The sequence below is a fragment of the Orcinus orca genome, chromosome 4 (assembly GCF_937001465.1).
Source record: "Orcinus orca chromosome 4, mOrcOrc1.1, whole genome shotgun sequence".
NCBI lineage: Eukaryota > Metazoa > Chordata > Mammalia > Artiodactyla > Delphinidae > Orcinus > Orcinus orca.
The window spans coordinates 83,223,554-83,237,244 of record NC_064562.1 but is presented as its reverse complement, the minus strand read 5'-3'; the positions used below and the strand labels follow the sequence as shown (position 1 = coordinate 83,237,244).

Genomic DNA, 13,691 nt, shown 5'->3' with positions numbered 1-13,691 from the left:
AAACTACACGTCATAATAAAGACAAAGAAGAGATTCAAAAAGTGTGGCACGATAGAGGGTTATGATCATGAGAGGAGACTCCAAGACCACAGAAATTTAACTAAGTGATGATGAGATCTAAGGCAAGAAGTGACGGGGTGTAAAACCTGGGGACTCCAGTCTTGGTGAACTAATAATGCTGGTTTACTAGCAGGCTTCAGCTACCTGCCAAAAAATCGTACCCTTCTCCCAAGCTCATTTTAGAAGGTATCTGTATTTTTTTAAAGGGTCCCAGGATTAGAATCACTGGTGTAAGACGTAGTGATCCTGGAAAATACTAAGATGAAAACAATGGATGCTAGACAGGTCAAGGAAACATGATGAGAGCCACTAATAAGATATGAGAAACAGAAAGGGAACAAATGAAGAGTCAAATGAAGGAAAATTCCAGAGGTCAAGAGAAGAGAAGGATAAGAATGTGGAGGAAAAAAAATAAAAGATATGACCTTCAAAAGAAAATGACTGAGGGATTTCCCTGGTAGCACAGTGGTTAAGACTCCGCCTGCCAATACAGGGGACGTGGGTTCATGCCCTGGTCCGGGAAGATCCCACATGCCGTGGAGCAACTAATCCTCTGTGCCACAACTACTGAGCCTGCCTTCTAGAGCCCGCGAGCCACAACTACTGAGCCCATGTGCCACAACTACTGAAGCCCGTGCGCCTAGAGCCCGTGCTCCACAACGAGAGAAGCCACTGCAATGAGAAGCCTGCACATTGCGACGAAGAGTAGCTCCCACTCTCTGCAACTACAGAAAGCCTGGGCACAGCAACGAAGACCCAGTGCAGCCAAAAATAAATAAATAATTTAAAAATATATTTCCAAAAAAAAAGAAAAGAAAATGCTTGATAGTGGGGACCTTATTCTAACCCCACAATTCAAAAAAACAAACATCTATCAATTTGTTCGTAACAAAGTGTTAGGTGTATGAAAGCAGCAAAAAACCTTATAAACCATTTAGTTAATTCACTCATTTCATACATGAGAAAACAAGGGCTACTAAGACTAATAACTTACACTCAAGAACACTGTGCAATTAATGGTTAGAGTTACAGCTAAAACGTACCCCATTCTTCACTCAACCTCCCTGCCTTGCAACCTCATCTAATGCCATGGTTTCTATTTGATGACTTACCTCTTCACAATGCCAAATGTCATTGTGTATTTTTATCCATAAACAGCAGGCATTTGGTAACTATCTGCTGGCTGACACTCAAAATGAATGATCGATATTTTACAACAATAATTTTATTTTAAAGGTTTCCCACTTCAGCAATTTGTTCTGCTCAATTTTACTCCTCTGCATCCCCCCCAAAAAAATGTGTTTTGAGTAAATCTCAGAGATGTTCAAAAAACATATTGGCTAACTAGCACTTATGCTTCCAAAAATTCTTAGAATATGAAAAGGGACACACAGTGCCATGCTATAAAAAGAACAGCTGGCATTACACACCTCTCTCATCAACTCCCTAAATGTGCACATAATTTACAATTGCTAGGAAGAGGATGTTCTTGACCCAATGGACTCAAGATACCTAAGTAGGTAGGAAAAGAGAGCAACAGGAAAAACTACCTCAGCCTTATAATAAGAGAATATACAGACCTAAAGCTGGAATCTGTGGCTCTGGCAAAATGAAAACAGAACCAATAACAAATCATAAAATACTAACATTTACAACTCACTTAACGTGCAGTTTCTAGTTCAGCACTGAAATTACTCTATTTTCACAGCTTTTTTATTTCTTAAATCCAAAATTTTATCATTCCATAAAACAGTTTTCTTCCCAAATCAAACTACTTTTAGTAAGCCCAGTTTTATAAGCTCACTTGTAATAACCACTAAAAGTGGTAATCACCCATAGCAGTAAATATATACATAAATTTAAATCATTATTTAAAAAACACTTGGAGTTAAAATCTCTAATTATGAAATAAATATAAACTATAATCTTGTGACATCAAAAACTGCCACTTGTATATGAAAATGAAATTATTTGTAAAATATCAATATATAATACAGAGCATGTAAAGTACATATACATAAAGGTGTTTACCTATTTTTATATTTATTCCTAGCAATTGTAAATCATGTGCACATTTATGGAGTTGATGAGAGAGGTATGTAATGCCAGCTCTTCTTTTTATAGCATGGCACTGTGTGTCCCTTTACATATTCTAAGATTTTTTGGAAGCATAGGTGCTAGTTAGCCAGTATGTTTTTTGAACATCTCTGAGATTTACTCAAAACACATTTTGGGGGGTGCAGAGGAGTAAAACTGAGCAGAACAAGTTGCTGAAGTGGGAAACTTTTAGAATAAAATATTTTTATTCCATACCAAAAGAGAATGCAGCATAAAAAGGGGGAAGGCAATCCAAACAAAAATTGTTTTACAAATTTCTATTATTCTTTTTTAAAAGTACGTATCACTTACCACTTAGAAAGGGTTGTTGAGGCACAGAGTTTGTAGAAAAGACACCAAATTTGGAAAAGATCCATCTAGAAGCTTTTTTCAATCTGGAGCTTGTACTTTATAGGCACGCAAGTGGGCACACTGGTGCAAAGCAGTAGTGATTCACCATGTACAAAGCAGAATGTGGAATGTTAAAGGCTGAAAGACAAAAAAAAGAGAGAGAAAAGAAATATGGTTGGTTATTAGTAACAGCCATGTTTAAAACAAAAGCTGTAACATTTTAACGGTTTTCGTATAACATATATCATTATTGAAGTTAGTTTTTATTACTTGAGAATTTGGCCAAGAAGAACTTACTTATAAAAAAATGTCAACTGTATAGTGAAAGCATCTATCTGGAGAGAAAAAACAAGAAAATGAGAATTTGTTTTTTGTTTGTTTGGGTTTTTTTGGCCTCGAAGCATGGCTTGTGGAATCTTATTTCCCCAACCAGGGATCGAACCCTGGCCATGGTAGTGAAAGCACCAAGTCTTAACAACTGAACCGCCAGGGAATTCCCAGAATTTGTCTTTAAAGGTTCTAATTTAAATTTTTTTCACCACCTATAATATCTTTCTCAAGTATATTACAAATTTCCTCACCATCTAAACATAATTACCTGTTTCTTGATGACACAAGGGTCATCATCCTGAGTTCTTCTATAGTACTTGAGGATACATATATTATGGGATTTGAGGTAATGACCCTAGGACTATTGTTTTTCAAAAGGTACACCGAGGAACTCCAAGAAATGAGCACTCTCCATTGCTGGTGGAAGTGTCATTATCTACAAAACCAAGAATGCATTTATTTTTTGACCCAACAACTCTCCTTCTGGGACATTCTCCTACAGATATAATTACACATTCACAAAATAAAGTGTGCAGCAAGATTATTGTGGGATTATTTGTAAAAGTGAAACATATTGAAAACAACTTAAGAGGACTGGTAAAATCACCTATGATACATCCATTAGAAGGAATACGGTGCAGCTGTAAAAATAAATAAGGAAGCACTCTGTGTACTTCTATACAAACATCACCAGAATATGCTAAATAAGCAAGTACAGAAAAGGTATATGTATATATACTTTGTTATATTCTGTGTTTGTATAAAGGGGAGGGAAAGACGGAAGTAAGAATATCTATTCTTATTTGTTAATTTTTATTAAAAAGCACTGTAAAGATACAGAAGAAATTGGTATAAAAAAGCAGGGTTATAGTAAGGAAACAGGGATGGAAGTTAGGCCTTTTCAAAGTGTCATTTTGACTTTGAAACATGTAAATGTTCAAACAATATAAAATTTAAAACAAGTTCCCCAAATAAGCTTAATTTTACTTTTTTTTTTTTTGCTTAATTTTACTCTTTCATCCCTTTTTTTATAAACACATGAGCTGTTATATGATCAGTGTAACAAGGCTACTTTCCTGGAAAGTTGAATGGTAGATTATTTCCTTGTCCTTCAGAGAAACCCTTTTCTTTCCTACTGGTAGCATTCTACATATATTCAGTACCTACTATCTTCCAGCAATACATACATCAGTGAACAAACTCAAAAAAATCCCTGCTCAAGTGATCTTAAAACTCAATTGTTACCCATTTACTCATTGCTAGTGAAGGTACAGTAAGAAAGGAATACATATACATTGCTAGAGGAAATATAAATTCTGAAAAGCAATTTGTCAATATGTAACAAGAATCTTTAATACGTGCATAGCTATTGATTGACCCAGTAACTTCATTCCTGAGAACTCAAAATGAAGACCGAATTTTACATATAATTTTTTTTACATTATTTATAAAGAAAAATTGTAAGAAATATAAATGTCTGAAATAGGGTAATGGTTGGCTAAGTTATGGTTTATTCAGCAGATAGAATATTATGCTGCAGTTAACCTAGAAGTAATTTCTAGTTAACATGTTAGATTAACCACAAAAATTTATTCCCACTCCACCTCCAGGCTCCTCTGAAATAATTGTAAAATTTGAAAAATTAATAAAAAATAACACAAAAGCCAAAGAGAACAAAAGAGACATTCTCTGATAGGATAAAATTAAAATACAACTTCAAAAAACATGGGGAAATGCTGTTAAACAACAAAAAAGGCAGGACTCAAAATCATATATACTTTTAGCCATATTTTAAAAATTACTTTAAAACATGGAGAAAAAAGCCACTCAATATTATTTCTAAATAGTGATTTAAAAATAAATGATTTTTTCTTTTATCCTTTTCTATATTTTCCAAAATATCTACAAAGGGCATTTATTACTATTATAGTCAGAAAAATAAAATCACTTTAAAAACATATACATACCCACTAGGATGGCTATAATCAAAAAGACAGATAATAACAAGTGTTGGCAAGTGTATGGCTGGAACCCTCTCTCACACTGCTGGTAGGAATATAAAATGGTACAGCCACTTTGGAAAACAGTCTGGCAGTTCCTCAAAAGTTAAACACGACCAACCATTCTCTCCCAGGTATATAGCAAAAGAAATGAAAAAATAACATCCATGTAAAAATATGTGTACAATAGCATTATTTGTGATAACCACTACACTACAGAAACCATCATAATAGCATTATTTGTAACAGCCAAAAGGCAGAAACAATACAAATGTCATCAACTGATGAATGGATAAATAAAATGTGGTATGTCCATCCAATGGATTCTGCCATAAAAAATATTGATACATGCTACAACACAGATGAACCTGAAACACATTATGCTAAGTGAAAGAAGCCAGTCACAAAAGGCTACATATTACATTATTCCATTTATATGAATAGACAAATCCATACAGTATAGAGAGAAAATAGATTAGTGGTTGACTCCGAACAGCGGGGGAGGAGATGGGGAGCTAATGGATACGAGATTTCTTTTGGGGATGATGAAAATATTCTAAAATCAATTGTGGTGATGGTTGCACAATTCTGTCAATATAAAAAACCTCAAATTGTATACTATAAATTGGTGACTTGCATGGTATGTGAATTATATCTCAATAAATCTACTGTATTAAAAAAATATATATAGTCTATAACTTCACCACTAACCAGTATTTCACATATTATTCCTTATCACCTTGCAACACTACATAATAGGACAAACGTTAGATTCAAGATAAAACCAGACTCTTGCCAATCCTAAAACCATGGACAAACCATAACTCCCAAGTTTCAATTTCCTTTTGGGGGGAAATGGGGAGTCCTCTCTGGTACACCATCTCATTTTTCTCCCAACAATTGAGTCGCATGCCTACCAAGAGCAAATTATCTTATATTTGTTCCAAAATCTTTTTATGCCTGTTGTATTTACTATAATTATATAATTTAGTTAAATATTATATCAAAAACATGAGTGCAAAAGGAAAATGCTTTGTCTCTGAAAATTAAGCTGTACGATTTGAAAAAGGCAAGTTACTTTAAAAATATCCTAAAGAAAAGGTCTCAGCTGTACATCAAAAGATTGATGATGTACGAGCATTTATACACTTATCAACTATAAAATATTTAAGGCATATATCCTTCCTATTATTCTTCATTTCAAACAAATTTTTTATTTAACCATTCTAACTACTGGTGATTGTACAATCAATATTGTATAAGAGAGATTCTACTCCATGTAAATTATTCGTATAAAAGACTAACAGAAGTATACTACTATTATTCTATCTCACACTCTAAAGACTGATGGTTGACCCTACTGAGTTGTCTTTTAGTGAGGCTGAAATTTTTCTATCCTTCAAGTTCCCAGGCCCACCATAGCCCTGTACTCTCTACTGTATACCCTCATCTCTTAAACTGAAAGAAGATGCCCAATGTAAACTCTTCAAGTTCAGTTCAAGGCTGCTAAAGTCCCTCTTCCTGTCCTCTTGGACCCTCCAAATCCTCCCTTTTCAAAGCCAAACTTACATCTGACCTGTACATTCAGATGACCATTAAGGAAGAAAAAAATCTTACTTACGCTCATGCACCATAGACTTCTCTTTATTTCCTCTTACTACACATTTGGGCCTCTACTTTCTCAACTCATCAAGTCAGTCATTTACACTCTGACCCCAACTGCTGCAATACTAAAATACTCTTCCATCAAAAAAATTCTAAGTGGTCTCTGACCTCCCCTCTCTCACTACTCTGATGCATCTCAGATATTGCTGCCAAGTGCATATTACAAATGCAAAACTCTGATCACAAAACTCCCTGCGCCTTGGTAATTCAGTGACAGTCCCAATGCCTATAGAATAAAGTACAGAAATTCCTTAGCCTCAGAGTCAAGGTCCTAATGGAAGAGAATAAACAGTCAGCCCATTTCCCTAATGTTCTCTAGACTAGTCAGGCTGAACTCTGCTCTATGCAGACATGTCCCATTCCTTCCTACGCCCAGATCTTTCTTCCATGTGGAATGCCCTCCCTTTGTTTCTATGCATTAAATTCCTCTAAAATCATTTTTAAAGTAGAAAATCACTTTTTAAATCAGAGCCTTGGGTTTCTCAACTGTAAGACTTTTTATAAGGATTATAAAATGTTAGAAGTATTATAAGTATTATTAAGCATAAACTTAGAACAATAGCCAGCAGATAGCACTCAACAAACGTTGTTACTGTTGTTCATTCAACATAATGAGGACTCAACAAATATTTTTTAAATTGACATGCGAGACAAAGCAAAACAAAACAAAAAAGTCTTTTCTATACTATACTATACTCTTTGCTCTCAAAGCAACAGTTTAAGATCTGACACCTCTGGAAGTTAAGATGATGAAAACTTCTGATAATCAATAGTGTTCAGTTTCTGGGAATCTCACACAGATTTATGATATAAGAACAGCAAACCCACTATTTCAGATTTAGTCAAGAACAACTTGATTTATAATCACTTCACGATATATTATGCCACACACCCTAAACTTATACAGTGCTGCATGTCAATTATATCTTATTAAAATGGGAAGAGAAAAACAACTTAATTCACTAACATCTACCAAAAATAAGGAGGGCAAGCCTTACCAAAATAGAGTAGTTTTATGATTCACTTTTTTTTAAAACTGTGTAAAATACACATAACATATAATTTACCATCTTAACCATTTTTAAGTGTACAGCTCAGTGGCACTAAGTACATTCACATAGTTGCACAAACACCACCACCATCCGTCTCCAGAACTCTTTTCATCTTGCAAAACTGAAACTCTGCACTTACTAGACAATAACTCCTCTTCCGCCCCCTCCTCCCAGGCGCTGGCAACAAGCATTATGCCTTCTGTTTCTATGAGTTTGACTACTCTAGGTACCTTATTTAAGTGGAATCATACAGTATTTGTCCTTTCGTGACTGGCTTATTTCACTAAACATGAGGCCCCTTCAAGGTTTGTTTGTGTTATTTACTTTTTCAGCAAGAACTTCAAAACTACACGAAGGACATGGTTTAAACATACTCTAGTTTAAACTCATGGTTTTAACGCACACCGTATTATATGGCAGTAAACTGCAGACTTGGATGACTCAAATTACAGAAAGAAAGGGAAAGTAGAATAACATGTACCCAATTACCTGGTATGATACCAGGTATCAAACCAGGTGCATTTTCACACAAAATTAAGACCACACAACTCTAAAGAGGTAGGTTATTATTATTCCCAGTTGGTAAATGAGAAAAAGGAGATTCAGAGGACCTCCCATGCCACTGCCCTATTTCCATTTTGTTTTCATCATAGAATTTATCACTATCTGACATTCATACATATGTACATACATTTATTTCCTTATGTGCAAATTATATGTAGGCAAAAAAAAAAGTTGAGAATCACATTTATGCAACAAAGTTGTATCTATAATACAACATGGCTTGGAATCTGAACATTTTATAATCTCTAGCTTTCTGAGATGCTTGTCCATAGGTACACTTTTTTTTTTTTTTTCATAGGTACACTTCTTAGATACTCAGAAGTTGGGAGACTTTACTACTGCCAAAGATATATATACTTTTCTTTTTTTTTTTGAAGCAGGTATGGGAGGTAGGGGGCACTAGAGGACAGAAGTAGGGGATAAAATTCCAACTGAAAAGTCCAAGGGTTCAAGAAGGCCAGTCTCCAGTAAACCAAAATCTATTATTACAACATCCTCATCTTCTATGAATTTTGTTGTTTTAAATCAAACTTCACCTGAGGAATTTTCTACCAAGCATGAATTTTTAATGGGAGGGGAGATACTAGTTTGTGATGGATGTTCTACTTACCCCTTGAATATATTCTCACTATAATATTAGCTATATTTACAGTACTGTGGATTTCCTTCTTCTGCTTCAGAGTGAAAAATATTCCCACCACACTGTATTGCTACATTTTCTCCCTTAAAATTAGTTAAAACTTTTTATTACATTTCAAGAAATTAAGAACTAGATACCTATCTTTTAAATTTGTTAAACTATATTTTTTCATAATTTAAATGACAACTATCTCCACCATTAGAAGAATTTTAAATGTTCTGAAGAGAAATCAAAAAATGTTAAGGGCTCCCACTAAGTAAATTCCCATTTGTAACAAAAGTCTACATTTCCAATTAGCTTACTGTTTTCATATAATAATTTCTTTTGATCACAGTATGAAAAATGTTACTCACAAAAGGAGTACTGTAGTCACAAAATAATTTTATCTTTACTGATATAACAAGAAGTCAGTGGTTTCCTTTTTGTGGTAAACAATGGGCCTTGGGAAACACATTCCCTGTTAAATGTCTTTCACATTTTTTTAAATACACAATTGGTTCAACTTCCTAATAATCACCATTTACCAGAAATGTGAAAGATAAAAATCTATCAAGATACACAATAAGACTAAGCAAGCCAAAAAGAGGAAAACAAAAGAAAATCACAAAGGCTCCCTGAAGAGGGTGGGGTAGAGAAAACTTCCAACCTAACCTCAACCACCTCTTACTAAAAAAAAAAGGAGAACATCAACGTCAAGGTGACAAAAATCTCACATCTTTTTTCTCCATTCCTAAGGGATCATGTCCATTAGCATACAAATACACCGTAATGATCACTCACCTTAAAGAGAATAAAAGGGTGGAGCCCTCCTCCCTCCTCCACCGCAAAAGCCCTGTCTTGACTGCCCTGTTTCTCTACTCCCCTTTACAATAAAAGTCCTCCAGACAACTGTCTCTATTCAGTATTTCACTAGCTCCCCTTCTTCATCTCATTCTCTCCTCTCTTCTACCCCCAGGGCCGCTGGCCAGTATCACTGATGACCTCCACACCTCATGAAATCCAAAGGTCAATAATCAGTCCTCATCTTAGTTGACTCCACGGCAGCATTCCTCTCCTGCCTTTTTGAAACACTTTCTTCACTTGGATGGCAAGATGCCACACTCTCCTGGTTTTCTTCCTTTTCCTCAAGAGCTGCTTTTCCTCTGCCTCTTCTCCAACTCAACATGTTGGAGAGCCCAGGGCCAGTCCTTGTCCCTTTTCTCCACTGACATTTACCTCTGGACCTTATCCAGGCTAAAGGCCTTAAATTCGAATCCGGAATTTGTTAGCATATAGATGGTATCTCTAGCCCAGACCTCTCTCTACTGAGCACTAACCTTGCAAATTCAAATACCTGTCTGCACATCTAACGAGATGTCAAACACAACTCTTAATACAGCCCCTTAAATCTCTGCCTACTCCCAGCACTTCACTTCAGTAAATAACACCACAATTCTTCTAGATGCTCAGGCCAGAAATCTGGCAGTCACTTTTATTCCTTTCTTTACCTCACACCCTCGTATCTAATCCATCAGCAAGTCTGTCAACCCGGCTTTCAAAATACTGTATACCTTAAATCTGGCCACTTCTCTCCCATCCACTGCTTACCACCTAGTCAGAGCCGTCATCATCTGTGGCCCAAACAATTCATGTCGCCTCTTAGCTGCTGCTGCTGCATCTACTCACCCCTTAATTCTACACAGTCACCAGAGTGATCTTTTTAGAATATAAATTTATTCACTTGCGTCCAAAAATCCTCCACTGGTTTCCCATCAAATGCAGAAAAATATCCCATGGTCTCCCTAACATTTCCTTTCCTCTATTCTAGCTACACCAGCTTTCCTGCTACTCTTCAAGTTGAAGAAGCTTATTCCCACAACAAGGCCTATGCACTTGCTAACTCCTCTGCCTGGAAAGGTCTTTCCCTTGAGTATGACTTGCCCCCTCCCTTCCTTCCTTTGCTCCCAGATGACTGCAAATGCTCCCACGAAGAGGCCTTCCCCACCATGCTAATCTGAAATAACCAAAACCTATCACACTCTAGACAAACTTAGTTTTTCATCATAGAGTTTATCATCCAATATTTGTTTAATCTTTGCCTACATGACTAAAAACAAGCTCCAGAAGGGCAGAGACGGTCTTGTTTACATTTATAATCCCTAGCACCATCTCCTAGCTCACAGGTACACAATAAGCATTTGTTGATTAAATAAATGATGTCAAAGGTAATACATGATATGCACTATAAAAAAATAAACCAATATATAGTTTCAAACATTTTATTAAACAAAATGAATATTAACTGCTTCATAAGGTTCCATTTTACAGCCTTTAGAGGAGATAAGAGTAGCACAGAATGACAGAGGAAGAGGTAAACTTCTTGTCTTCAGTACATAAATCCAATATATTTGCATACCCTACCTTATATACATTTTGAGATGTAACCTAATGTTTCCAGAAAATAACAGGTTTTAAACTGTTTCTTTTCTTCTTGTTAAAGACCTGAATCAACCTGCATCCAAACAATTAGCTTAAAAGGAGGAACAATACTTACAGGATAACCTAGGAATACATATTTAACAAGGTCAGCTGCCTGTTCAAATAGCCCCTGAGATAACTTAATCAACACAAAAGGGAAAACTCTAGCAACATTAGAAATTAAAAAGGGGTATCACCCCACCCCTGAAATTCTAAGCTCCCACAAAGGTATTCTAAGGTAAGAACAATGGGAAAGGAGAAGTAATCTGCCCTGACATCAACCATTATTGCTGTGCTCGAGAGAGCGGGCTTACCGAGGCGCACCCCAGAAGACAATGCTCAATCCCCCCCTCCATCAAATTCACTGGGCTAAATACTAACTGCAACTTTCAACAGACTCTGACTATCCTTTAAGAGCAGGATAAGACAGAATAAAATCTCATGCCAGGCTGTGACGGAGCCTGTACTATATATCAACACAGAATAGCATGTATACAAAAAAAAAAAAATCACCAGTGTTAAAAGAACTGGAAATACAAGATTCATCAAAATGTTCTGAATTCCAAGGATAATGATCTTGGCAGAATTCTAAACAAAGGTGTGAGACGTGAAACCATTTCCTTTTCTAAGATATTCACTCTCTTAGGGGGATACAGTGGTAGTCAGGCTTACCAAAGGAATGTCTACAACCAGGCTTAGGGACTTGAGGAGACTCCGCTCAAAAAACAACAAATCAACCAGTAAAAAATGATAATAATAATAAAGATATAGAGGATATTAACAATATTACTCACTTTCCCTCTCCTTCTAGGCTTTCCTTCTCTCTCCTGAAGTCAGGCATGGTCATGTGATTTGTGTTGGCCAATGAAATGTGAGTAGAATTGATATATAAACTTCCAATGGAAGCATTTAACTGTTGGCACTGGGCTCTGTACCTCTTTCCCACTGTCTCTGTAATTATGGAGGCAGGTGTTGATATGGAAGTGCATTGCCAAACCTGTAGGCAGAACACAACTTGCCTAAAAGGCATGAACTTGACATGAGTAAGAAATAAATTTTTGCATTTTAAGCACTAACAATTTGAGGATTGTTTTCACTGCAGCATAAACTAACTTGATTATTTTAAAATTCCAATAAAATTAATTAAAATTCGGCAAATCCAGAAAATCAGACAAGGGGAAATATGTTTCAGAGATAGAAAAACATACAAACATGAGAGCATAATGAGAAATGGTTTATAACCATAGAAACAGAAGATTTTAATGGAATATTCCTTCAAAAACCAATACTTTCACCTTAATTTAAAAAATTTTAAGAATAGTAGGCTAGCTCTGGAAGGATGCACAAGAGGCTGGTAATACTGGTTGCCTCCAGGAAAGGAAACTGTATGGTAATAGAAAAAGTGAGGAGAGACTTCCGGTTTTCATTTCTGCACGAAAAGACACTTAGAAGTCACCACTCCGTCTTAAAAAAGTAAAAAGATAAACATATTGAAAAAGCAACAGCTCTTTTAAGATTCATAAGAGGAGTGAGGTCATAGGGCATACCACTACTCCCAAAACTGGAGACAGGCAGGTGCAGAGAATCACAACTTACGGGAACAGAAACCCATGAGCAGAAGCTTCCATGGGAACCAGTGGCAGGGTAAAAAAAACCTGAACTTTAACTGACAAACTGCTAGAGGCTCAGTGTGGACAACTCTGAGAGTTAAAAACTCCAAGAGGGGGCTTCCCTGGTGGCGTAGTGGTTGAGAGTCCGCCTGCCGATGCAGGGGACACGGGTTCGTGCCCCGGTCCGGGAAGATCCCACATGCCACGGAGTGGCTGGGCCCGTGAGCCATGGCGGCTGAGCCTGCGTGTCCCGAGCCTGTGCCCCGCAACGGGAGAGGCCACAACAGTGAGAGGCCCGCGTACCACCAAAAACAAAAAAACTCCAAGGGGACCAATAATAGGTCCTTGTGAGTTTTATCTCCAATAGCTCCACCTGGTTCTCATAATGAATATCAAAGAAAAATCCCCTCAAGTTTCTGGCAGGGGGAGGGGAAAAATATTTTGAAATACTCCAAAGCATTCTGTTCTTCTTAACAAAGTCTGCCCTCAGGAGAAATTAAGAAACTCTTTAACCAGAGCCTAACTGAGCTAGGAGAAGGGAAATACCCAACCCCAGCTCCCTCTGGCCACCCTGTACCACCTAAGGTAGGGAAGAAAACTGAGAAGCACTTGTGAAATCCACAGTCTGGAGGCAAAGGCTGACCCAACACACACCTCACCACCACATTATTGAGAGCCTACTTAAATCAGTCTCTTACACTTGATACTGTAAGTCCATGTCCAACTACCAAGAAAATATTACAAGCCATGCTAAAAGGAAAAAACAAAACAAAAACAGTTTGAAGAGACAGGGCAAGCATCATAACCAAACTCAGATATGGCAGGATGTTGGAGTTACCAGACTGGGAATTCAAAACAACCATGA

At 36.6% G+C, this 13,691-nt stretch overlaps 1 protein-coding gene across 9 annotated transcripts in view; it reads right to left on the bottom strand.

Moving 5' to 3' along the window:
- FRYL (FRY like transcription coactivator) overlaps positions 1-13,691 on the bottom strand; it is a 244,559-nt gene that overhangs the window by 204,806 nt on the left and 26,062 nt on the right. For 8 of the 9 annotated variants that reach the window (XM_004268286.3, XM_033425475.2, XM_033425476.2 and 5 more), the window contains exon 2: positions 2,470-2,646. The gene's annotated coding sequence lies outside the window, so the exon portion shown is untranslated. Of the gene's footprint in view, positions 1-2,469; positions 2,647-12,010; positions 12,193-13,691 lie in introns of those variants that run through there. The other variant, XM_049709449.1, reaches the window with a different exon arrangement.